At 45.1% G+C, this 27054-nt stretch overlaps 1 long non-coding RNA gene across 2 annotated transcripts in view; it reads left to right on the top strand.

Annotated features, from left to right (window-relative positions):
• Positions 1-26381, top strand: part of LOC308476620 — a 33843-nt gene extending 7462 nt beyond the window's left edge. Inside the window, exons 2-4 of one of the 2 annotated variants that reach the window (XR_013986007.1) lie at positions 19497-19613; positions 20178-20311; positions 26263-26381. This is a non-coding gene — a long non-coding RNA (uncharacterized lncRNA). The remainder of the gene's footprint in view (positions 1-19496; positions 19614-20177; positions 20312-26262) is intronic. The other variant, XR_013986006.1, reaches the window with a different exon arrangement.
• The last annotated feature ends 673 nt before the right edge of the window (positions 26382-27054 follow it).

Here is a 27054-nt window from a genome sequence, read left to right as displayed (position 1 = left end):
GCACAAATATAGACTGAACAGCTGTTGCTTTTACACAGTTTGAGAGAGGCTGTAGCCCTATTCAAGCCTTATTATTGTTATTATTATTAAAATTTGTATGCTGCTTTCCCATATAAATATGCTCAATGCAGCTTACAACAAAACAAGTTCCAAATATTTCAAAATAAAACAATATTTAAGCTCTTAGAAAAACATTATTGATTGGAGGTCTAGCCTGCTTACTTCAGGGTGAGTCTCACTAAAGATGGTACTTGCAAAGGGATTACAGCTACTCTAGAGTAAGGATGCATTCACATATATAGAAGCGTCATCTGATGCCTGCATCATGAAATGATAACTTGCACGGGTGAAACAGCCACCACAGACCATACACCGCAGACAGAACTTTCATGCACATGGCATGACCTAACTCAAAGAGAATATTTTTTCAAAGCAGAAAGTCCATACTTCCAGCTTCAAGTAACTGAATATAGGCGTAAACGCAATCATCCTTACACATTCATAGAATCAGAGGTAGATGCAGTGAGGGCTTGTAGCTCCAGCCTCCACACCTGCATCTGGTTCTATCCATATGTTTGTAAGCAGGGGAGGATTCTGACTGGGCCAAGGTCTGCCCCCCTGTAAGAGTTCTATGGGCATACATGACAGTACCAAAGGCATGGATAGTGGGGGGAATTACCCATGGGTTGGCTAGCCTAGAGAGAATGAAAGAGAGCAAAACAATGAGGATGGAGAAAACTAAAGTAGTGCAAAAGAGGTCTATTTCTCCCTACGTCCAGTCCACTGAGGCCTCAGCAGCTGTGGAAATAGATATAGATATTCAGCAGTAAATAGAATTGTAGAGTTGGAAGGAAACATGAAGATCATGCAGTCCACCCCCCTTCCCGATGCAGGAATCTTTAGCCCAACCTGGGCCCATGACCCTGAGATTAAGATTATCATGCTCTACCTTCTGTGCAGCCAGCAAGTGAAGAGGTTTGGGGGCCTCACAAGGGAGCATCAATTACAAGCAAGTGTTAAACTCTTCAGGTGTTTTTTTTTCCTTAAGCTGTCTCCACTTTTTCTGTGAATGGTGGGACCCAGTCTGAGTTGAGCCTTGAAGCTTCTCCATCTGTCTAATTATGTTGCCTGACGCACACTAAAAAATTACAACGAAGGAGCATATGAATCAGAAAGCAGTAAGGGGTGTGTGTGTGTAGTTATTGTTGTTTAATCAAGTGATTTCAAGCATTTTTTTTTTTTAAAATGCATTTCTTCCATTGACAAGCTGTGTTGAATGGCAGATTGCATCATTTCTTTTGAAAGCCATGTGTAAAGACATCACGGAACTGAAAGATGGTCTGCTGAGAATAATGAAAGAAATGTCTTTATAAAATTAATAATAATAGGCCCCAGTCAAGTACCTGAATTTGTAGGTTTAGCAAAAACACTAATTAAGCTCAGATTATTTCTGTTTTTCAGTCATAAACTATGCTACTATTTGATAATTCTGCTCTTAATGGTGTACCTATGATGTTTACTGCTATGCATTGCTGGTTTCTTTTGTCTGTTTATGGCTGGTAGCCCAAAATCAAGGGCAGTTTGAGAACCTTGCCTACAGCAAAAGAAAAAAGAAAAAAAGAAAGAAAAACTTTTCAACAACCTGTTGGCACAAATGCAAGAAAAAGAAAAAGGTTAGAATTTGTACTGCATTTCTTCCATCTTTGAATTAGAGCTTCTCCTGATATTAACATATTTCAACAGCTGATCAGATCCTTTAGAATTCTGGCTAAACGTAAACCAGGATCTCCATGCGGAAGCCAGTGTGCAATGGGAGAGAGAAAGGGAGGCGTGAGGAAGGGCTGTGCATCTACGGTGCTTCAGAGGTGATGAAGTCAGATGTCTGAACGCAGAGGGCTTTGACTTTTTTTTTACAAAAACCTAAAACATCTCCCTATGAAAATGAGACGCACAGCTTCTTTACTTTTTGTGAAACAATATTCAACCTCAATAGAGCATGTTGACCAGTTTAGTTTTAACCAATGAAATGGCAGTTCTGTCACTGGATTTCTCACAATTCCCAGTGTTTCACAGTTTCACAGGGCCTACTGGATTGTTATGGTTCATAGCATTGGCTTGATGCCCTCAAAACGTCCTTCTCCAATGAAGGGAACTGGGAGCTCTATGGCTGCAAGGAATTACTGATTCAAGGTGAACAGGCATGATACAGAGAACCCCAAGCCTACCAGACATCTTTATTAAAAGCATATAGAGACAATAGACTGAATACACATTTATTGGATACATATTTACAGCAAAGGATCAAATACACAGACTACAGTAAAAGTACAAAGTCTATTTAATTTCTGCTAAAATCAATGGTACAAGCACACATTTAAGAACTTATCTCACTCTGATTTCAACAGTAAGTAAGCATGTTTATTTTTCTGTAGGCTGCGCCCATTATGTTTTGCCTTTGGCTGATGCAACACTGAGTTTGAGGGAGCCACACATCTACTTACAATCCGTCATTAGAAATGATTAATTAGAATCTGTAGGAACTGTTGGCTATTTCTGGCACTGCTGGGAAGTACTTTATCCCAGAGTAAAAGTAATTTGCCCCCATTGTAAATTCTGCAAAAGTTGTGCCATGCACAAAATAAGAAGGCTTTGGACTTAGCGGAGGTGAGTTAAGAAAGGCTCAGAGCCACTGTCAAGACTTAGTTTTCTCAATCTTAGTTAAATGTTGATGGTAGACACAGTCAGTTTCAGCTCAAAATGGATATTTTTTTTAATTCCTTTTTTATTCAGCAGTTTTAAAGTTTAAAGGTTGTACACTGGTCTAACCATACCATTTGTCAGGCAAGATAATGTAGAGTTGATATTCTTTAATGGTTAGTAAACAACTCTTTATGAGATCTGGCTGTAAAAATATGGGTTCTTGTCACCAATATATCTCTGCAATGTAGGGGAAACTATCGGAAGTTTGGAGAATGTGGCACACCTTTCCCACATCAGCCTCCAGCTAGAATGATGCAAGCTAGATTTATGTGCAGAGAACAAAAGGAACATGTTTGGCACTGATAGAGAAACACACAGAAATGGATTGAGTAAGCTGAAGGCAAAATCTCCTGAGGTGTTGGGCTGTCCCTCCTAGCTGATCTGATGTGGGCCACTGGATTGATGCTTATAGAAGTATTTAAACTGTCTCTGCCCATGCTTGGTTTGTATATTTGAAGCTAGCAGTACAAAATCCTTTTCATTCCAGAGCATCTGTTCCACCTCTTTAAAGCAGCATGTCCACTTCCATCTCCTTGAAAGATTCCATCAACGGTGTCTCCGAAAAAATTTACCGTATTTTTCGCTCTATAGGACGCACTTTTTCCCCTTCAAAAATGAAGGGGAAATGTGTGTGCGTCCTATGGAGTGAAGACGCCATAGCCCCGCTACCCTCTCCCGGCTGGAGAGGTGACGCTCCCGGCAGGAGCCTCTATAGCCGCGCGTCACCTCTCCAGCCGGGAGAGCACGCGTGGGGCTAAAGAAGCCCCCCGCGACCCTCTCCCAGCTGGAGAGGTGACGCGCGGCTATGGCTGGAGCCACTATAGCCGCGCGTCACCTCTCCAGCCGGGAGAGCGCGCACGGGGCAAAAGAAGCCATAGCCTCGCGACCCTCTCCCAGCTGGAGAGGTGACGCGCGACTATGGCAGCAGCCTCTCCGCTGCGCCTTTCCGCTGCTCCCTGACCTGCTCTTTGGGGCTGGTGGTGGGCTTCCCCCTGCCAGCCCCAAAGAGCAGGTCGAAAGGAACATGAAGCCTGGAGAGCGAGAGGGGTCAGTGCACACTGACCCCTCTCGCTCTCCAGGCTTCCAAGGTAGCCGCCTGAACGCACCTTAAACGGCACCTTGTTTTAGAGCGGGAAAACAAGAGGGGGAAAATTCTCCCCCTCTCTGAAGGGGCGCTGGGCAGAGAGGGGGAGAATTTTTTTTTCTTGTTCTCCCCCCTCTAAAACAAGGTGCGTCCTATTGTCCGGTGCGTCCTATGGTGCGAAAAATACGGTATATATCACTTGGGAAGACAGGCGCAGTAATACCAGTGTACTGGAAGAAGCAAAGATCACCAATGTCAAAGCAATGATTCTTCATATCAACTTTGCTGGACTGGTCGTGTTGTTCAGATGCCTGATTATCATCTTTCAAAGCAACTACTCTATTTCCAACTTAAGAATGGAAAGAGAATTGCCGGTGGACAACAAAAGAGGTTAAAAGACACTCTAAAATCTAGAAAAAAAGCAGTATAAGCATGGATAATTTGGAAACACTGACCTGCAAGCTCTCCAATTGGAGAAGAGCCTCTACCAAAGGCATCTTGGATATTGAAGAATCATAAACTCAGGATGAAAGGGAAAAACAAGATAAAAGGAAGGCACGTTTAGCAAATCCTCACCATGATCAACTCCCACCCAGAAACCTATGTCCCGACCGTGGAAGGACATGTGGATTCAGAACTGGCCTCCACAGTCATTTACAGACACACCATTAAGACCATAGTCATGGAAAATAATCTTACTTGGCTACAAGTGATTGCCATAGAAAAAATGAAGAACTGGGTCCATGCGATAAGGTACCCCTGCCCATACGGGCCAGTCGTGTCCGACTCTAGGGTTGTGCGCCCATCTCACTTAAGAGGCCGGGGGCCAGTGCTGTCCAGAGACACTTCCGGGTCACGTGGCCAGCGTGACGAAGCTGCTCTGGTGAGCCAGCACCAGCGCAGCACACGGAAACGCCGTTTACCTTCCCGCTATAAAGCGGTACCTATTTATCTACTTGCACTTAGGGGTGCTTTCGATCTGCTAGGTGGGCAGGAGCTGGGACTGAAAGACGGGAGCTCACCCCGCCACGGGGATTCGAACAGCCGACCATACGATCGGCAAGTCCTAGGCACTGAGGTTTTACCCACAGCGCCACCCGCGTCCCTTTTGGGTCCATGCGATACAATACGTTAAACTCTAATTTTTGAATTTCTAAAATTTGAATTGAGGAATCTTAAATTTGGACTTACGATTTCATGTCACATAACAGTCACATACTGGCTGTAAAATATACTTGTTTTACATTCCCCTTCAAAAGACAAAGCAAAAGCATTACAGTTTAGACGAAATTAAAAGTGGGCATTCTTAAGGAGCATTAATCAGAGAATTAATGTACTTGCCACTTCCAAAGATGCAAAAGAGTATTGGGTCATCTTTGTATGATTAGTCATTTGCAAAAGCACATTTACTACTGGAAATCACTGGCAAGTCCCCAACACCACCCATTTTGATTTGAAACTTTAAATGCTTGTTCCCACAAAATCCTTCATCCTTCAGCAAAATGGATGGCTGAAGCTTGTTTGGTGCTAATTATGTTCTGTGGTCTACCAAGACTGAAGTTTATTTGTTTTGCAGCTGCCACAGGACTGTTACTAACAAATTAGCTTTCATTTATTTCAAAGAGGGCACTAGAACTGGACAGAGAATGTTATGGTCCCACATGGAGGTTACTGAACAGCACTTGCATGTCACTTCAGCTTTGCAAAGTCTGTGTATTTACTTTTTTAAAACATAAACCACTTTTCAAACAGAATGGCCCCCAAAGTGGCTTACTAAAATGAAGACAAACAAACTTAATACAATTTTAACATCAGATTAAAAGCAAACATTTCTTTATATTGTAACAGTAAATTTGATTTATAAATTGTTTTCTGTTTATATTTGGCTTTCTGTGTGAATAAGATGCTTACTGTTGGTCCAGCCTCTACCAGCCTGGTGTTCATGAAACTTCAGGGGGAGGGGGGACTATGAATGGTCATGGTGTGGAAGAGGCAATGTAGTCAGTTGTAGAAGCATCTGACCTGGTATCAGTTCTGGAGTTTGGCCTTATTACACAATCTATTCTGTCTAAGCTCCTTTGCTGATCTAGCTATTTGGCCCATAGCTCCCTTGGTGGTCAAAGGTTGGGGAAACTCACAGGCTGAATCAGTGTCTGGTAGTTAAAGTTATGGTGAAATCCTTTTGCTCTGCCATTCAGGAGCTAAAAATGCAAAAAGTACTAGATAGCTGATCCAAAGGTCTCCAATATATTCCAAGGATGTTGGTTTCAGCTGGACTCAGCACTGCATGCTCCAATACATGTGTCTCATATGACACTGTTTGCGTAATCAAAGGAGCAACTCCCCACTGACTATAAACAGTATACTTTACTAAGATAGTTTCATAGATGTCACTTATAGGGCATACTGAAACAAAACAAAAAACCTGCTATCCTAACCTTGTGATGTTACTAGACCTCTTTTGTGATGACAATTGGTTTTTTGAAATAGAGTTGAACCAGAATGAAGAATCCTTTGTTAGAATTAATACAGAAAGTGGTACTGTGAGACTATTCAGCTCCCCCTTCAGCTTTTCTGTGCTGGTCTTCAGAGATGGGGGACAGATTATCTAGAGGCTGCAGGTAAAGTCTCGCTAGTAATGTAGAATGACTATATATATATATATATATATATATATATATATATATATATACACAGTGGTACCTCAGGTTAAGTACTTAATTCGTTCCCGAGGTCCGTACTTAACCTGAAACTGTTCTTAACCTGAAGCACCACTTTAGCTAATGGGGCCTCCTGCTGCTGCCGCACCGCCGGAGCACAATTTCTGTTCTCATCCTGAAGCAAAGTTCTTAACCCGAGGTACTATTTCTGGGTTAGCGGAGTCTGTAACCTGAAGCGTATGTGTCAGAGCTGGCTCCAGGTCCCAGCTCACAGAGGACCAACGCTAGCCGGCAGTAATGTACAAAAGTCTTTATTGAAGTACAGTCTCCATTTTCAAGCCGCAGCGCCCCAGCTCTACGTCTAGGGGTTAGATCGGCGAAGCTCCATCTGAGTCTCCGCCCCCTGTACACCAGTTTAAGATTCTAGCCTTACTCCACCTCTTCCGTCTCTCCTTTCTCCTCTGGGTCCTGCTACCCCCCGGGGTCCCTTCCTTCCTGGATTCTTCTGACGCTGACGTTGACCCCCCTGACTCCTCCCCCTCTTTTCGGCGGGCTTTGGGACCTGGCTCCCTATCCGGGCTGCCAACTGCGCCGCCCTCCTGTACATTTGAACTTGGCGCGCGCGCCCAGCCTTCAACCTTCCTCTCGACCGTTTCCTCGCTCCCCGATGGAGGCGTGGCCAATCCTGACTCATGTCCTCCCACTGGCAGTGCGCCGCCTGATCCCGATGCCTGGGACTCCTCCCCCCTACTGCACTCTGGTGTGGACGCTGGTCCTGATTTCCAACTGCTGCTCTCTGAGTCCCCTCTGGCCCCTTCTTCCTGGGGTGTCCCCCTAGGCACCCCCCTTGCTCTGACCATGGGAGCCCCTTTCTGTGAATCTTCCGATTCGCTGGAAAGACTCAGAGACCTCGGACCGCTGTCATCGCTAACATTTCCTTCGGACTCCTCCCCCTCGCTCTCTATTTCCTCCCTTTCCTGTGCCTCTGCTCCTGAACCCCTGACATCCATCCCCCCCTCGAAGCCCCCCCTTCCCCCCTCCCCTCCTTCAGGTGTGGGTACTGGGTGCTCCGTCGTTGTGGGGGTGAGTGCCGGATACAGTTCGTCCCCCGTGGCGTGCATCCAGCCGGATAAGTCCGGCTCGTCCTCCGTGCTCTTGCCGACCTCAATTTCCTCTGCTTCCATCTCTTTGCCGCCGTGCTCGAACCCAAGGTCCTCCCCCAACACGTCCATGTCCGTCTCTCCCCCGGTCTCCTCCGGGGACGTTGCCTGCCAAGGACCCCCCAGCCACTTCCTGCGCCACTGCTCCTCTGGTCGATCGTCCCACCAATAGGAACGGTCTGAGGCAGACCCCGAGGGTGATCCCTCCGGGGAACGTGTTTCTAGTGCCGGTTCCTCGGCCGAGGTGAACCCCTGGAATGTGCTGGCTGAAAATGTGGGTGTGAAAAGCCAGTCGTCGAAATACTCGGCTGGCATGGGCCTGTGTGGGAAAAGGGCATGAAACTCGTCCTTGAGAAGAGGTTCGTCCAAGGCATAGTCTGGCACCCAACTGTTGGCGCTGGCCGGGGTACCTTCTCTGGCGAGAAGATATTCTACTCCCTCTTCCCCCCATCTCGAGTCTAAAATCTCTGTGACCTCGTTGACGGGTTCCGGCCTTGGCGACCCCCCCCCTTGTGGGCGTCTCCCTGAACGGGTCTGGTGCCGTGCCTGGCTCCTGAAATCTATGAGGTGCTTTGTAGGGCGTGAGCACTGATCTATGGAAAACTGGGTGCATTCTGGATCCCTCCGGCAGTATCAACCGGAAGGCCACTGGATTGACCTGTGCCTCGACTTGGTAAGGTCCTAGCTGCTTATGCCCTAGCTTCTTCTTCGCTAACGATCTGGCCGGCACTGCCTGGGCTGCTAACCAAACCCAGTCTCCCACCTGTATGTCTTCCCCAACCCTTCTGTGCTTGTCAGCCTGCAGTTTGTATGCGTGCTTTGCTAGTTCTAACTGCCTCCGAAGCTGTTCGTGAACCTCCTGCAACTCTGATGCTAAGGCTTCCGCTGCCTGTGGCTCCCCCTCCCCCGCTCTCGCTAATCCCGGGAAGGTTCTGGGATGCCTCCCGTTGTTGGCGAAGAACGGTGTCACCCCCGTGGACACGTGCTTCGTGTTGTTGTAGGCGAACTCAGCGAGCGGCAGGTAGTCCACCCATGTTGCCGGCTGCTGATTTGCGTAGCATCGCAGGTACTGCTGCATGATGGCGTTGACTCGCTCCGCTTGTCCGTTCGTCTGCGGGTGTCTCGCCGACGCTAGGTTGATCTTGACGTTCAGGAAACCCATCAGCTTCTGCCAGAAGTTCGAGATGAACTGTCGCCCCTGGTCGGACAGGATAGACCGTGGCAGACCGTGAACCCTGAACACGTGGTCTATGAACAGTTTGGCGGTCTGTTCCGCCGTGGCCACCTTCGCGCACGGAATGAAGTGGGCCATTTTGGTGAACATGTCCACCACCACTAGCACTGCCGTCTTGCCCCTCGAGCTGGGTAGATCCGTGACAAAGTCCAGGGCCACCCTCTCCCACGGTTCGAGCGGTGTCTGCAGCGGTTCGAGCAGTCCCGCCGGCGGTTTGTGCACTGACTTGGCCCTTTGGCAGGTGTCGCACCTCGAGACGTAATCCGCGACTTCCCCCCGCATCTTGGGCCACCAAAAATCTCTGGCTACTAATTCTACCGTCTTCTCTTTGCCAAAGTGCCCGGCGGTGGGTGCGTCGTGCAACTGCTGCAGTACTTTCGCGCGGAGGTCGTCTCCCGGTACGTAGAGGGCCCCTCTGCGGATGAGCAATCCGTCGCGTATCTGGAACTCGTCGTCCTCCGCCGTGCCCCTGTGCACCTCCTCCATCTTGGCTTGTGCGAAGGGGTCCTCCTGCAGTGCTCGACGTACAGCATCCAGGTCCACGGTTGCTGAAGCGCACGCCCACGCTTTCGGTGCGAAAATGTGCTTGGCCGCCGCTGGTGCCGCCTCCTCGAGGTATTGCGGCTTTCTGGACAGTGCATCCGCCATGATGTTGTTGTCGCCTGGGATGTACTCTATCCTGAAGTCGAAATCCGCAAAGAACTCCGCCCATCGTATGTGCCTCTGGTTCAGGAACCTTGCCGTGCGCCAGTACTCCAGGTTTTTATGGTCCGTGCGGACCTGCACTGTGTGTTTGGCTCCAATGAGGAAGTGCCGCCACGCCTTGAATGCTGCATGAATGGCCAGCAACTCCCTGTCCCAGATGGTGTAGTTCTGCTCTGACTTGCTGAGCTTCCTGGAGTAGAAGGCACACGGTCTCCAGTCCCCATGCGGGTCTTGCTGCAACAGTACTGCTCCCACGGCTCTGTCTGAGGCGTCCGTTTCAACCCTCATCGGTCTGCTGGGATTCACATGCAGTAGCTGCTCTTCGGACGAGAAGAGACGCTTGAGTTTCTGAAAGGACTGCTCCGCTTGCTCCGTCCAGATGAACTTCTTCTTCTTGGAGCTGAGCGTGTCGGTAATGGCCGCCGTCTGCATCGCGAACCCCTTGATGAACTTGCGGTAAAAGTTGGCGAAACCGACAAACCGCTGGACCTCCTTCCGATTGCGCGGGCTCTTCCAGTCCAACACTGAGCGAACCTTGGCGCTGTCCATGGCGAGCCCCTTGTCCGACAACTTGTAGCCCAGGAAATCTACCTCCTTCATGTCGAACTGGCACTTCTCCAGCTTGGCGTACAGCCTGTGCTCCTGCAGTCTCTGCAGAACTTCCTTGACGTCTCCCTCGTGGGTCTCCTCTGATTCTGAAAATATCAGGATGTCGTCCAGGAAGCAGACGCATTTCTTGTAGAGGAGACCCGCCAATACGTGATGCATGAAGGCTTGAAAACAGTGGGAGCCATTTTGTAATCCAAAGGGCATAACTCTGTATTCATAGGTGCCCAGGGGCGTGAACATGGCAGTCTTCCATTCGTCGCCCTCCCGTATGCGAATCAGGTTGTACGCCCCTCGCAGATCCAACTTTGTGAAAACGCGTCCTTTCCTCACCGTTGCGAGCAGGTCATCTATCTTGGGCATGGGAAAGGCTGTGGGCTTGGTTTTCGAGTTCAAAATTCTATAGTCCACCACAAGCCTTTTTGGGGGCGTGTCCTTCTTCTTCACAAAGAATACAGGACTGCCCCCCACTGCCTTCGACTCCTGGATGAAACCGCGCTTCAAGTTGAGGTCTATGAACTCCCTGAGTTCCTGCAGCTCGTCTTCAGACATGGAATACAGTTTCCCGGTTGGCAGCGTCGCCCCTGGCAGGAGGTCAATCTTGCAGTCATAGGACCTGTGGGGAGGCAGCTTGTCCGCTTCCTTCTCGCAGAAAACCTCCAAAAACGCTGCGTACTTGAGTGGCACTGCTTGCAGCGTGCCTAATTGTAGCTGCGGGTCATCCTCTTCCCCTTCCGGGCTAGGCAGAATGCAATGTTCCGCACAGTATGAGGAGCCGAAGGTCAGTTGTTGCTGGTACCACGCCAATGCTGGGCTGTGCCTGTGCAGCCAACTCATGCCTAATACTATAGGCGTGTCCGACAGTTGGGTGACATTGAAGCTGATGACTTCTCGGTGATTCCCAATTTGCATCACCATCGGAGGCGTTTGCTGCACCACCTGCCCCCCCAGCAATTCCCTGCCATCCACCGTGACAACCTTCAGAGGCAGCGTGGCTGGCAGGAGTGCTATGTTGTGCTCTTGAATGAAATCCAGTCCTATGAAGTCTGCGTTACTACCAGAGTCAATGGTAATCGGCACTTCCATAGTGAGTCCATTGGGTAGTTGGAGCGATGCTGTGAGCTGCACCACTGGTTTGGGCGGGAGGGGGTCTGTGGGCTGCAAAATCTCTGGGGACGGCTTCATTGACTTGTCTGGCTGGGCCCCAGTGCCTCTTCCTCCAACCAGACTCTGTCGTTTCCCTGCTGTGGTTCTCTCTGCTGAGTTGCGTCTGTTACTGTTGCTGAGGCTGCAGTGTGCTTGTGGAGCCTCTGGGGACACTCTTTCGCCATGTGCTGAGCACTGTCGCAGATGTAGCACTTCCTGTTCCCTCTAGGAGGCTTCGCTTTGACTGCTCCCGGTGTTAGGGCTCTGGTTGCTGACTGAGCCCTGGCGCCTCCAATTTCCATCGGTTCCTCTCCTCCTCCCTGCGGAGGTGTGGATTGCGCACGCGCTGCATCCTTGGGAAAGAGGGGAGGTGCTCTCACTGGCGTACGTCCCCAACGTCCTTCTTCTCTGTTCCATGGACGTTCTTCCAGACGCACCCCAATTTGCAGCGCCCGCCGGACAACCTCCTGAGTGCTCTTTGGTCTCTCCCCCCTTGCAATCTCATCTTTCACATTTGCATTCAAGCCTTCCCAAAAAAGGTCTCTGGCTGGGGCAGAATCCTTCTCCCATCCCAGCGCATGGACTAATGCAAAAAAGCGGGAATGGTACTGCCTTACACTGGCTCTGCCTTGTTTGAGCCCATGTATGTCTTTTCTGGCGATATCAATGTCTATATTTGATAAAAAACACGAATCCATCGCTTTAATGAATGCATCCGCATTTTGGAGCGCCGGATCCTTATCTCTCCACAGATTGCGCAGCCACGCTTTAGCTTCCCCATGCAAATGGGACAAGATAAACCCCACCTTCTCTTGCTCATCTCTAAAGTCTTTATCCAGCAGTTCCAGCGCAAACAGCACGTCTGCTCGGAAGTTAGGGTACTGCTGCAAATTCCCATCGAAATGAGATACCAGGCTGCCTCCTCTTTTCCCCAGCCCAATCCCCTCTGATTTGGGTCTCGGTTGCCCCTGCTTAGCAAGCACTTCCAACCTGGCTTGGAGATCCCTGCAGGCGGCAGCCGCTTCCTCTTCCCTTTTCCTGGATGCGAGTACCTCCGCGTTGAGTTGTGTCACTGCATCTTGCAGGGCTGCTAGTTGCTGTTCTGTAGTCATCTTGCCTGACTTTTGTGAGCTCGCGAAGCACCAATCTTCTTCCCTCGCTGCGTCCACTCACGTTACGAGGTTTTTGGTGCAAAACTTTTGGTGAGATGGAGCTTACTGTCAGAGCTGGCTCCAGGTCCCAGCTCACAGAGGACCAACGCTAGCCGGCAGTAATGTACAAAAGTCTTTATTGAAGTACAGTCTCCATTTTCAAGCCGCAGCGCCCCAGCTCTACGTCTAGGGGTTAGATCGGCGAAGCTCCATCTGAGTCTCCGCCCCCTGTACACCAGTTTAAGATTCTAGCCTTACTCCACCTCTTCCGTCTCTCCTTTCTCCTCTGGGTCCTGCTACCCCCCGGGGTCCCTTCCTTCCTGGATTCTTCTGACGCTGACGTTGACCCCCCTGACTCCTCCCCCTCTTTTCGGCGGGCTTTGGGACCTGGCTCCCTATCCGGGCTGCCAACTGCGCCGCCCTCCTGTACATTTGAACTTGGCGCGCGCGCCCAGCCTTCAACCTTCCTCTCGACCGTTTCCTCGCTCCCCGATGGAGGCGTGGCCAATCCTGACTCATGTCCTCCCACTGGCAGTGCGCCGCCTGATCCCGATGCCTGGGACTCCTCCCCCCTACTGCACTCTGGTGTGGACGCTGGTCCTGATTTCCAACTGCTGCTCTCTGAGTCCCCTCTGGCCCCTTCTTCCTGGGGTGTCCCCCTAGGCACCCCCCTTGCTCTGACCATGGGAGCCCCTTTCTGTGAATCTTCCGATTCGCTGGAAAGACTCAGAGACCTCGGACCGCTGTCATCGCTAACATTTCCTTCGGACTCCTCCCCCTCGCTCTCTATTTCCTCCCTTTCCTGTGCCTCTGCTCCTGAACCCCTGACAGTATGTAACCTGAAGCATATGTAACCCGAGGTGCCACTGTATATCTATAGATATAGATATGTTCTTAACCTATGTGGGAGCAGCAACCTTTGCTATGAACTCGTACATGGCAGCTGTGGTCAAGTGGATGAAGAATAAACTGAAGCTGCATCCAGGCAAGGTGAACACAATGGCAGTGAAGGACTCATTGGGGCTTGTATAAAACAGAGGTGCCTGCCTCTGATGGACTTTTTCAGCTGTCAAGGATAAAGCAGGGGCAAGGAGTTAGACAATGTCACTTTCCTTATCTAATCTTTTGGGGATGTGGGTTACTTGCAGAAGAATTCCCAGTCAACTTTAATTGCCCAAACAGAAGTTATCAGCATGCAACTGAACACCACTCAAAAACAGAGACCCTAAGCTTCTTCACTTGAGGTTCCCAGATGGGTCATTATTGTCCAGGTTGGGTGGCCACCTGTCAGGGATTCTCTAGCTGTGATTCCTGGGGTTCATTCCAACTTTACAGTTGATGAATTCAACACCCAGGTGTCTAATTGACAGTGGTTCTCAGAAATGTCTTTTTCCAGATGCATCATATTTGCAGATGGAGACCACTTCTTGAAGATAGAGATGTGGCTGGCAGCAGTCAGCCCTGACTTTGTAACATCAGTGATCTACAATGGCAATGTGTGCTACACAAGCTGGATTAGTGCTTCCCAGAATGTAGGGGGTTATAGCTGGAGAAAAAGAAAAGTTTATGGGGACACTACAGATTTCATGATGGATACAGAATACACTTACTACTTTCCCATGATCTTGTACAATCTGCATCTAACATCTGAATGAAATATACTGAATGAAATGTATACCGAATCCTATCAATTCTATCAATGTGAATTCTAAATCCACACCTCTCCCTGCCTGTTCCCCTCGCTTGTTTGAATAACTGCTTTTCTTTCCAACCCCTGTGTCACCTGGCACAAATACCAAACTGATTGTAAAGCTGACAATAGAGAACTCAGGCAGAGATTAATTACATAGCGATCATATCCAGTTCAGTTTTTTCCTGTTACATAGCATGTATGCATTTCATGTTAGCATGCCGCCTGTTTCATGTGGAAGAGAAAAATATTGATGACTTGCAAATGAATGTGGGTATGGGCAACAATCCAGTAGTCCTTGCTGTCAAGGCTTACACAGTAATTAATAGGTGCAACGAGGCTATTCTAGACTACCAGAGCACCTTCTCTGTCAACTTCCATTGAACTGGAGAGCACCAGTAAACATTGAGGGTGTGTGTGTGTGTGTGTGTGTGTGTGTAAAAAGTGGAGCACCTTGATAAATGTCAGCCTCTGACTATAAATTGTGTGGCTCAAGCTGCTTTAATTGGACTAATCCGCATAGCTGGTAAGAATCTGATTTAAGCAGCTGTGTGGTGCAAGCACTCAATCAGAGGACTTGAACTAGAGGTGAAGGAGAGGTGCCAGCTTTTCTCCCATGCCAAAACAAAGCTCCCTGCCAGGGCGATGGCTTGGGGTGAAAGAAATTTGATCCTTGGAACAAAATCCTACAATACTTATCCATTTCTCATTCCAAAGCTAGACTCTGAATTGTGAGTCATTTTCTCAGATCACCCAGTAATCAGCAATGTTTCTTGTTTACTTAATTCATTCTTTTGCCTCACTCTATATATGATTTGCTGGGGGTGTGCATCAGATTTTGACAAATTCTGAGTTGGTCTGGGCTGATTTGGAAAGCTTTGTGGCTTTTCTAAACCAAAGTTTGGTCTTTCTGAATCACCATGAAGCAAACGAGGTCCCTCTGGCATGATTTGGAGAGATGTGGAGATTTGGACATCTAAAAAACAACTATGCAGATAGCATGTTTCCAAAAAAATTCAACAATTTATCCTCAAGCTTGCCATATAAGGAAAATGCCATATTGGGGAGAGGGTACTGTGCATTTTCAATGTGCAGAAAAACACAGGAAGGAAACACAGAGGTTGGCTCTGCCAGTTTTAAGATTGCAGATTTTGGAAGGTTTACATCGTTACTGCCACTTTAGCCAGTGAGGACAGATGTGGGCTTGATATATAATATGTGGAGGATAATAAAAGTGACCTGCCTATCAGACGAATGAGATTAATTATAGCTTCCCTTTCTCTGCTGGTAAGTTCTGCTCTGCTGCTTCTTCATAATGATTTGTCTGTGTCTTGCCATTCGTGCAGTAGTCAAGGCAATGGAAGTCAAGAGCTTTTATTTTTTTTAAAAAAGGCAGAAACCTTCATTAGGATTCTGATAAGCACTGAGGTGCACTTGTTCAAATACATCTCTCTTGTAAGCCTGATCCTTGTCACTGATACAAAACCACATATACTAGTTTTATTTTTATTTTTGGCTTTGTGTTTTGAGGCTAAGCAAATGCTTGTACCTATACAGCCAAATGGCATTTCATGTTGTAAGATCATTGGGTCCAGTAGGGCTGTAATGGAGATGAATTAAGCTCTGCTTTGTTTTGGGCCATGGCAGCAAGAATGAAAGATGTATTACATTCTAAACCACATGTTTTACAGTGAGCCAAGACTTACCACAGAAAGTATAAAACATAAATTTGGCATTGATCAGTGTATAGTTAGTTATGGAATGAAGTAATTAACTTTTACTGGTGAGATGTATTCCCAGCTTATCTTCTGCATAGTTTTTGCTGTGGGTTAGCCAGTTACTTTGTATGGAGGATGGCAACAGGCTGCCTCATGTCCAGAAAGGCAAGGTTCAACATATGTCTTCAAAAACCCATTTCCCTGTGGCCTACTTCTTCCCACAAGCAACAGCAACCGAGGTGGAAAATCTATGGCTAGATGTTACCACTCCAGACAACAGGTGCAAGCTCACCGTAGGTATTTCAACATTGCAGCAAAAATATTTAATTTCTTATAACACATAAGAAACTAGGTGTCAGTGAGAAGACTTAAAGGCTAGCTTTGAGGTCTTGTTTTACGATCAAGTGGTCTATAAATATTATGAAACAAACAAATAAACAGCTTCCTCCCTGGTATGTTAGCTTACCATATGTTGGGTTGTTGTTGTTAGTGAGACATTGTCTAAATCCCAACCTGCATACTGAAGTGGCACTGTTTAAATGCAGAGCTAGCCCAAGAAATTTTGGCTTTGCTGTCCAAGACAAAACAACAAATGGCATCCCCCTACACACAGAGAGAGAGAGTGAGAGAGAGAGAGACAGAGAGAGTCAAGGTGTTTAGCACCCAGGGTGAGTCACGTTTTTTAGGTATCTGAAAATGAAAAGCCCACAAACACCCCACCCTGGCAGTAACAATAACATGACACCCAAAATCAGCTGCCTGAGATCTCAGTTTCACTCGCCTAATGTAGGCCTGCTGACTACCATTTGGTCTGGTGTTTGAAAGAACTTCATTACGGTATTAAAACTATGTTAAAGCCGTATTTGCCGGGCAGTGTGTGCTCTGATCTCAGCCATTGTTTAGCCCTTCTTTTGCTGTGTATGAATGTCAAGATCTGAGCAAGGTTTCTTTATTCCAAAGAGCATCGGACTAGTGTTTCTGCATCCTACTAGGTCAGACCCTAAGGGAAGACATTGAAATAGCTTGCTTGACACCTCTTGAAAATAGCGGTGGAGGGGGAGGTCTATTTCCACATCTCTTTCTCTTTTGCATAATGTATGATATCTGAATTAACTTTCATGACATATTAACACTCTAGAGCTGACTTAATATATAGTGTTATGTAATACATTATGCATGGCTTGTGCATCAGTTGGGCTGCGATTTCGGCAGCCACAGACTTGAAATGGTCTCTCAGTGACATAACTGTTAAGTAACAATGAAGCCAAATTCTGCATGCTGAATTTTATTTTGCATTGCTTCTTGTTATGTTTGACTTTTCTAATTTACTGAAACCACTAAGATGTAAACTGTGACTCTCCTCTTCATGTTATCCACAAAAAGGAAAGGGGATGGGGGTGGGATTTCATTCCTTTTCCTTCAAGCTGAGCTAATTCCCTTGACGTCCCATTGTAATTTCAGTCTACAACATCAGAAGCATTATGAATTGTGATATCTTTGCCTGGTACAGGCAATACAATGTGAAGAGAAAGAACAATGCTCAAATGTTAACATTGTGATTATAATGCGCTATTCACAAGCGTGGAAATGGCATGATCAACATGCCTGCACTTTCACAGAACCACAGAACTATAGCGTTGGAAGGGACCTCAGACAGATGGCCAGCCAACCTCTCTTTGAAAACCTCCAAGGAAGGAGAGTCTACCGCCTTCCAAGGGAGTCCGTTCCACTGTCGAATAGCTCTTACTGTCAGAAAGTTCTTCCTCATGTTTAGTTGGAATCTCCTTTCTTGTAATTTGAATCATGTTTAATGGATCTAAAAATAGTTACACTGCCAATGTTAAAAAGCTTTTAAGCAGCATTTTGTCAGGATTATATGAATTGGATTGATGCTGAATAAAACATATGCATGAATGGCTATATTTGTTAATTCCAGAAGAGTAGTCTTGTTAGCCTGTAGCAGCAAAAAGGCAGTCATGTGGCCTTAGAGACTCACTGGTATACAATGACAAACTTCCAGACGAAACAGCTTAATGTGTCCAGTTACTTTGTCCTTCTTCCTTTTCTCTCTTCTCTCAATTATCTTCTATTTGAATTTAGATTATAAGGTCCTTGTAGCAGATGTGTGCTGTTTTAAATCAGTAGCAGTGTACATGTGTTATGTCTTGGTGTGGTGTTGGCAGTCTTTTTTGGGAGAAAGAAGACGTGCTCAGTGTGAAGGTGAAATAACCTTTAATATGCAGAAAGACATATTTTGCATCTAGAAGGATGCAGCTATACATAATGATGATGCTATGTAATAATAAATAATTATAATAAAATACGTTGAATCCTTTTTTACCCTGTAAAGGTGTGTTGGTATGAATATAATAACCTTTCTTAAAAATATATTCATCCTTGTCTTTCATGGACAAATTAATATCTAAGAATATGAGAGTGATATTCATATGCATTGGTTGTCCTGCACAACTAGGAGGCTTTATTGTCAATTTCCAATCTGTATTATTAACCATACCCTTTGCTCCTTTGGCACTAAATGAAGTGTACAGCTATTCTACTAATTAAGCTGCAATTTGTATGTAAACATAATTTTGCCATTTAGAAAGTTATGAGCAGGCCACTTTTTGAATACAGAGCTAAGAAGTGACTTTCAGGGTCACAACTTCTCACACTTCCTATGGCTTCTTTTGTTTAATTTGAAATCCTCAGCCTTGCATTTAGCTAATAATTAAATGCACAGTGTTTGATCGCTCAGCCTGCCATTGAAGTGGCAAAGGCCTTTTTCACATAGTATGCTTTCCTTATGACACATACTGTGATGTGACATCCTCAGCTGGGCTATACAATGCACTTCTAACCCTTTGTAAGTATCCGCTGTTACCATCATTCACACAGGACATCGGTCAAATGCAAGTGCCAAGTTATTTAAATGCATTAATAAGTGGAGTCAAAGGGTGTCTCTGTGTGTGTGTGTTTGGAACAAAGCTCACTCAGAGAGCACATCTTTTACGTGAAGAATACTGTGCCGGTTCAGTTTTCAGTTTCAGCAATTATCTTAGGAGTATGGAATTTCTGACACCCTCCCCCCAGATGTTAAACTACAGTTCTACAGTTCCAATTATCCCTGAACATTAGCCATGCTTACTGGGGTTGATGGCATTTGGAGCCCAACAACAGCTGGAGGGCCACAGGGTCCCCAGCCCTGAAATAACAGGTCTCAGGAAGCAGTGCTCTCCTTTCCAGGTGTGGCCATCCTCCGTTTGACTTACCTTATTGTTTATTGTTCTATCTGCACCAGACAATCTGTGGTTAATTTAAGCTGTGAATGGTTGAAAAAAATTCAAATATCAAGCCGTGGTTTTTGATCTTGCCATGTTTTAAAAACTCATAGTTTTTAAACTAACCACAGTACTTGCTTTGGACATAATAAATTGTGGTTAGTTTCAAGGAGGAAGTGGGTGTTTCTAGTCTCCTCCTCATGGCTGCTCTGGGAAAGGAGATGGAAGGGGGAGCATGTGAACACAAGGCTTGTCCAGCCTTGTTCCCTTGGTCAGAAACCATTCTGCTCCTGCTTTTCTTTAGTTGTCATATGCAAACTTCAGTTTTATGTGGAGGAGAGAAGAGAAAGCTTGAACCCAAGGCATGACCAAGTTCATCCAAGGTTTAGCAATGTGTTTGAACTGAGCCACTGAACTTTAGGTAGGCTGGTTTGCTTTTCTACTTGGAAAAGACTAGGCTAACCAGGCTTTTTCCTCAGCAGTAATCTATACTGATTGCAAATAAGTCAGCATTATGCCAGCATTGAACATTAATCAAATCATAGCATTAGGTACAAATTATGGGCCTTTTATGACATATATCAATGACTAAGGCCTGGCACATAGACAAATCAATCCAAATAAAAGAACCAGATTTCTGTCCCTGATAGTACCAAATGAACAATCTATTACACCTGTTTCCCAGGTAGAATCTGCATCACCCATTGCCACATCTTATATCATTCCAGAGCATCCTCTGGCCTTCAGAGTGACTTTCCAGGGAGCACAAGGGATTGCAGTAAGGAAGCAGGGTGGGGAAAGCGCTTTTGTATGACTGGAGTTCTGCTTATACAACTTTGGATCCCACCCATTGTTATATATCCTCTCCACTTTCAGCAAATCTGCTTTCCAGCCTTTAAACCTTCTCTACAGCCAACTGGTGTCTTTTCCTAATTTTCCCACCTGTTCAGATAAATAACAAACACAAATTGATTTTGGCTTTCAGCATAGAGGGAGGAGAGAAAGATGACAAACTACTTCTTTCAATGAAGAATGGTTTCTGGGAAGAGAGCATTCTGGAGTGGGACGGAGACAAAACACTGTATCTGGAATTCATTTTCTTCATTGAAGATTTTCCAGGTAATAACCATAAATATTGCAATGTTTATAGCCTTCTTATTTTGTTCTCGTTACATTTTAAATCACTGATTCCTAAGGTGTTATTCCTCTTACATACTGTTTGGTCATAATCTTTTGTTGCAGAAAAATGTGAGCCCATTCAGACTTTTTTTTTTAAAAAAAGTCTAAATAAATACCCAGTTTTATCTTTGCTTTTAATGTTTTTACATTTGAATCTGCTGATTATATATACACTGTTCCCACAGTATGCCTTTGGGAAACCTGCAAGCAGGACCTGAACATTCTCCCCTCCAGCAGTTTTTGGAACTAGTATTCAGAAGCATTACTACCTTCGACTGTGGAAGTAGAGCATAACCATCATGACTAGGAGCCATTAGTAGTCATGTCCTCCATGAATTTCTTTAGTCCTCTTTTAAATGCATCCAAGTTGGTGGCTACTACAGTGGTAACTCTGGTTACCAACTTAATTCATTCTGGAGGTCCGTTCTTAACCTGAAACTGTTCTTAACCTGAAGTACCACTTTAGCTAATGGGGCCTCCCACTGCCTCCGCACCGCCACTGCACGATTTCTGTTCTCATCCTGAGGTAAAGTTCTTAACCTGAGGTACTACTTCCGGGATAGCGGAGTCTGTAACCTGAAGTGTTTGTAACCTGAGGTGTTTGTAACCTGAGGTACCACTGTACTGCCCCATGTGGCATTCCTCTTGAACATACCATGTGGGAAATGATGTGTATACACAGTCTTTTACCATGTGCAACACAAGAGGAATGCTTAAACTGAGCCCAGAAATCAATGAGGAATTATTCTCTTGGTTTCCACCTTTCTTAATTAAAAAACAAAAGAAAATGCAGGAGGTAAAGAATGATGACAACATTCTATTGAACGATTCGCCATCCTTTTGAAGATAGACTACAACTATTGTATGAATCTTTCCATGAAAATAGCATGTCATAAAATATCATTATCATTGCAATGGTTACCAAAAAGGATGCCTTAAGGGGTTTTGAACAGTAAAGTCAACAAGGTTCATGCAGAGGTATAATATTTAAACTGGTAAAGCTGCTCACGCTATTTTTAATAGTCCATATCTGTTCATCTGTGTAAATCATGCTTTCAAAAAAGGTTCATTACCAAAAGAACTTTACTCGGGAAGGGAATGTTAATAAGTAATGAAACAAAGAGCTCTGTCATAGAGATTAAGTACCCCTGTGTCTAAGTACAAAGTTCATGTAGCAAAGTGCAGCTGTTACTCTGCTCATAACCCTACAGCAGCCTTCTAACCTCCGTTCAAAATCTGTCTGCTGGCTTTCCTGTTACTGTGCTGACTAGTGCAAGGTCCAGCCAAGGTTCAAAGTTCACTGTCTGAAGGCTTGCTGGCTGTGTCCTTTGTGCAGATCTGACAATTTGCAGATAAGCCACAAATGGCTTGTTTAGATCATTTGCCCATGCAGTGGAGAGAGTTTCCATCCTTGGTTCTCTCATGGAAGCTTAGAAAATACAGAAAGCATATTCAAATAACTACTATGGTAACATACCAAAAATTATAATGCATTTCATTAATGCCTGTGAAATAATGCTGCTTGGTTGGGGTGGGTGAGAGACCCTGATATATAGCACAACCTCCAGAATGTAAACTTGAAATAAATCTAAGCAAATGTGCAAAGAGTTAAATACATGGCTGAAAGCTGATTAATAAAGTTTTTTCTATATTCTATTTGGAAAGTATTCCAAACGCTCTGTTAGAGTTTTAAGAAAACATGACTTTATTTTCATTCATACTGTAACTCGAAATTACATGGGGACATGCTAAATTTGGATAACAATAAATTTTGCCCAATTCATTGTTGGGCAACCCAAAGCACGATTAGTGGTTTGTCTCAGTTGCCAGACTATGAAAGGGGCAGTGCCAAGCAGACCACTGCCCTTGTAGCTCCTTGGCACCACAGATGCGAGGCAAAAGGAAGCTGTGGTTCCTTTAATTATAAGATGTATGTGAAGGGATGAAACAGTTTCAACCACTTTGCCGTTTTGTTTTTTGATTGTTTTAGAAGCTGTTCTCACCAGGAGGCTCTAAAGGTCACAGGAAGTTTAGAAAAACCCACCCAGGAAAGCAAAACTTAAAAAGAGAAAGAAACAAATAATGTATGGATGACAGAAAATAAATTTATCAAATAATGGAAAACAGAACATTAACACAACTTTGGTTTGGTTAAGAAGTTAGGTGGAGAAGTGGAAATACAGTAATGCAGATAGCTAAAACTGGCTAATGCAGTTGATTTGTTACATCCAGAAGAAAGAAGCCTGGATGAAAAGAGCTGCAGTGGTCCAAGACTGTAAAAGCTGAAATGAGATAAATGGAAACTGATTTACAGTGAAATATTGGCTCGGGGATAGAAATAAACTAGATTGGGTTTAGATGGATGCAAAGAATTGTAGTTTACCCATAGCAGAGCTACAGTTCTCAGCACCCTTAACAAGCTACAGTTCCCAGGATTGGGGGCAGGGCTTAAATGTGCTTTAGATGTATAAAGAGCCCAGTATGCCACTACCATGATCGTTTTTCCAGGTGCTGGAATACCATACAATACACTTACAGGAAGAACCTCCAACATTATTTGTGCATCAAGTCTGACACCTGGATCAGAGGAATGATGTGGACTATGCATAGCTTGGAAAATTCAAGACACAGAAATGTAATGTAAAAAGAAGAAGAAAAGGCCCTCCTTTTAAAGAAAACCAGTGCCTATGTGCATTTAAATGTTAAAAGGGAAACTAGCTCAAAAAACAGCCCCAAAGAAACACACACACACACTCCAAATAACAAGCTTTCTCTACACTGCCTGGCCAGGGTGTTGTGCCTGACAGGATCCCAAGATAGCAAGAGCAATTTGTTTTAAATCAGGAGTGGAAATCTTGTACCATCCTGTGAGAACAGGATGCTGGACTAGGTGGACCATTGGCCTGATTCACCTGGCTCTTTTTATGTTCTTAAGAGCAGCCAAGTTAAATTTCAAAACTCATGCAGATTCTGGCTTCTTTTGTCTAACCAGCAAATGCACCAACAGACTGCTTCAGAATAGTCAGGTTATAGTGACCAAAGCTTTGATAGCCAACCAATATAGATAGATCATTTTCATCTCAGGTACAGCTTGGCCAGAATGCACCTCTTACTATGCTCAACTTTTACCTCCTTTCTCTCAGCATCCTACATATGCCTTATCCCAGGCTTTTTCATATCAGCTAGGGCAGCAGGCAGCGTATGGCAAGCTAAGCTAAGACTCTACTGAAAAATGAGAGTGCCATTCTGAAAGAAGAGGAAAGCCAGAAACTGAGTCCCAGATACAGTAACATGCTGCTGTTCTCTCCCGCGTCTGTTGCCTTGCTTTCCTTTCTGGTCCCACTGCTTCCCTTATTAAAATGCAAGCTCCACTCTGCTCTAGGCCACAGCAAAGGCTCCAGCTACCTGTCAGTTTCCAGGAAGTTCCAAGGTGCATTATGCCACCATAGGGAAGGGCAGGTGCTTGTGGTCTGAATTGCAGCTGCCCTGCAAATACTCCACTTCGCAAATGCCGCAATCAGCTCTGAAAGTTCTTCATTCTGAAATCATCCATTAAATGGAATGCTAACTTCTACCACAGATTCATCCTATCTTTTCAATTCAGGTCGCCCCACTGATGTTAGAGCACTGCAGGCAAAATTGTATTGAGGAATAGCAGGCAGAATGCTATGGCAAGTTGCTTGACCTGAGCTTGATACACAAGTGGAAAACAAGAAGTGCAAGAATTAGATTGAAATGGAACATGGGGGAAAGAGCCACCCCCCTACTCCTTCCATGCCAAGACCTTGTCCTGTGACATAGGTCACATGCTTCATAAAGGTCTTGTGGGTTTTTCTGTTTCCTGTGCGGGCCAGCGTTTGGCAAGGACTGAGGATGCTTTGAGGACTGCTGTGTAGTTATACCTTAAGTGGTGGACTGAATTAGAGATGGAAATTTTACTTTCTAATGGAATCTTTGCACTAGGTCAGCAGCCGCCCTCACCTTCTCTGGGGCACATTTGGCAGAGTTTTCGCTCTGGGGGGTTACAGATCAAAGTAAATAACATGATCTCTGCAATTCCCCAGAGGCCCTGTGTTCCTATGAAGTTATCTTCCCACACCTACAGTCGTGCACTCTTGCCTCTGAAGAGCAAGGTCAGAAGAGGCTTCCTTTCCAGACTGCTTCCGTCTTTGAAAAATATACAAAGGGTTTCCTTTTTGCTTAGCAAAAGTCAAAGCTACAAGCTGTGTTACTACAAAACCAGAATGGCAGATTCAAGTCCAAGAGTAGCCTTCTTTTCTGCTTGTTGTGCTTTTCAAGTTCATCCTCACTGAAGCCACAAGCTGGAACAGGAATGGATAAGGCAATGTTTTCCAGAGCTTCTTGAATGAAACCCTATGTTCTGTATATTTACACAAGAATTACCCTGAGCCCTAGATCCATAAATGGGAGGCTACTTCAGAAGAGCACACTGATATTTTAAAAGCAAATCAGACAAAACAGGACTCAAAGATTAAACTATATCTTCTCTTTTCATGTGGGTTTGGGAAGATGGTGAATTAGAGAACTGTAGAGTTGGAAGGGATGCTGAGAATCATCTAGTCCATCCCCCCTGCAATGCAGGAATATGCAGCTGTCCCATATGGGGATCAAAACTGCAACCGGTGAGAATATTAGTAACTGGTCCTCAATTTATTCATCCCTAAGCACATATGGTGAATTATGCATAAAGAGTGACAAGAGGGAGGAGAACAAATGCTTGAACCATGCCTTGAAAAGGCCCAGCCAAAATTTAAATACTGATTTTAAAAACGAGCAAAGCTACTACTATTTCTACTACTTCTGTCCTTTCTTCAGTGCAGGGTTACTTTAAATTGTTTAGTATGGAAATCCACATGCTGCACCAGTCCACTTGTATAGTAAACACACCTGTAGTGAACCAACCTGGGTGCAGTTGACATTGATGTGATGTGTGCAGTTGGATCAGTGCACCAGTGGAGGAAGTTTAAATGTTTCCTCTGATGTACACATTGTCCTCAGAATTTTTGTATGCCTAGTTTCACAAACACGCTATAGCAGCACTTTTCAAAATAGTGTCTAAGTAATATCAATGGTTTTCTTGTATAGCTACCTCAGTCTATGCGCTGCCCTGTGCCCTGCCTTAAACATCGCAGTGGAGAATGGGGGGAAATGGACTGAGGGTGTCTTTTTGTGGGGGGTGGGGCTGCCCTGTGCTACACTGACTGGTAGTGGCTTGTCAGGGTTTCAGGCTGGAAACATTCCCAGCTCTACCTGGAAATGCTGGGGATGGATCTGGAACATTCTATATGCAAAGCAGATGCTCTATCACTGAACTACAGCCCTCCCTCAAAGCTAATTAAATTATTATTATTATTATTATTATTATTATTATTATTATTATTATTATTATTTTACTAAAGCTATGAGGTGACCACTGTTGAGATTCTCCTGGCACATGTGATTAAATTTTATATGGCTTCGCAATGTACATCCAAGAAGTTGCTTTGTCTGTTGCATAGTGAGGGTGATGTGGGTGGACTGATCCTGCAAGTAGCCATATACGGCAGGGTTATGTGGGCAACTATACTCAGTGCTATTTTTCTAGAAAAAGGGGTTCCAAAACTCACCATGAACAGCTCCCTTATTCTCTTAGAATGGCAATGGCGCCCTGTGTTCTGATGAGTTCCAGCCGGGGGTAAAAACCCTGACTCTACTATGTGGCTAGGGTTCTCCCATAGATAGGATTAATTAACTTGTTCAAGCACTTGTAAAGCTGCCAGCTGCTTGTAAAAGTGAATTTACAAAACTGTGAGGAAGGAACAGTGTGATATTTTGAGTATGCTAATTGAAAGCGAGGCATTTACCGAGGTTGTTCTTGTTATTTTCTGCAGATTCAGATCTCAGCTCCTGACAAGGGATTCAGGGCAGAACTAAAATATGATGACTGACTTGGCAGCAGGGAAAAAAGGTCATTTACTCTAATGCAATAAAGATAAAGCAATAAGTTCCAGTGATGCATATAGTATGTTCTGTGCTTTCTCGCTTGTTCTTTCTTCCCTCAGCAAAAGCATGGCATGAATACAGCGCAAGCAGAAATTTTTACCAAAGAAGCCAACCATCTCACTTGTTACAAAAAAAGAGGTCCTGTCATCTGTTGAGGTATAACCTCAAAAGCTTAGCACAGTCCTTTTATTTTATTATTCAAATCTATCTACTTTTTAATCATCTCTCGGGCAATGGAAAAAGCCGCTGATCGTGCACTACTCTTGCATAAAAATACACATTTCTCTAAAGCAGTTGAATTCAATAGGCGTTTGGAATGGGGTGGGGGAGAATAGGACCAAATCCAAAGAGGACAATTTGTGCAGTGCATTGCGACAAACATGTTTAGCAGATTTTTACTTGCTCAGCATTAAATAGATGTGAAAATGGAAAGCATTTATATTCATGGAAATTTACTGACATTTTAAAAATAGTAAAGAAAATTTTCAAGGGAACGGAGGGTGTTTCCCCCCACCCGCAAGTTCCTTTCCTTTGGGTTGTCATAACAGTCTACAAAGCTGCTCTACATTTATAGCAGATTGTTCTCTGTCGTTTATAATTACACTGCATGGGAGAAAAGCAATTCTGAATCTTTTTAATAAATATAATTGAAGCCACTCACTTCTGGGGGGAGTATTTTA

Source organism: Podarcis pityusensis, assembly GCF_964106645.2.
Source record: "Podarcis pityusensis genome assembly, chromosome: 4".
NCBI lineage: Eukaryota > Metazoa > Chordata > Lepidosauria > Squamata > Lacertidae > Podarcis > Podarcis pityusensis.
The sequence above is the reverse complement of the archived record's forward strand: the minus strand, read 5'-3'. Positions and strand labels throughout refer to the sequence as shown.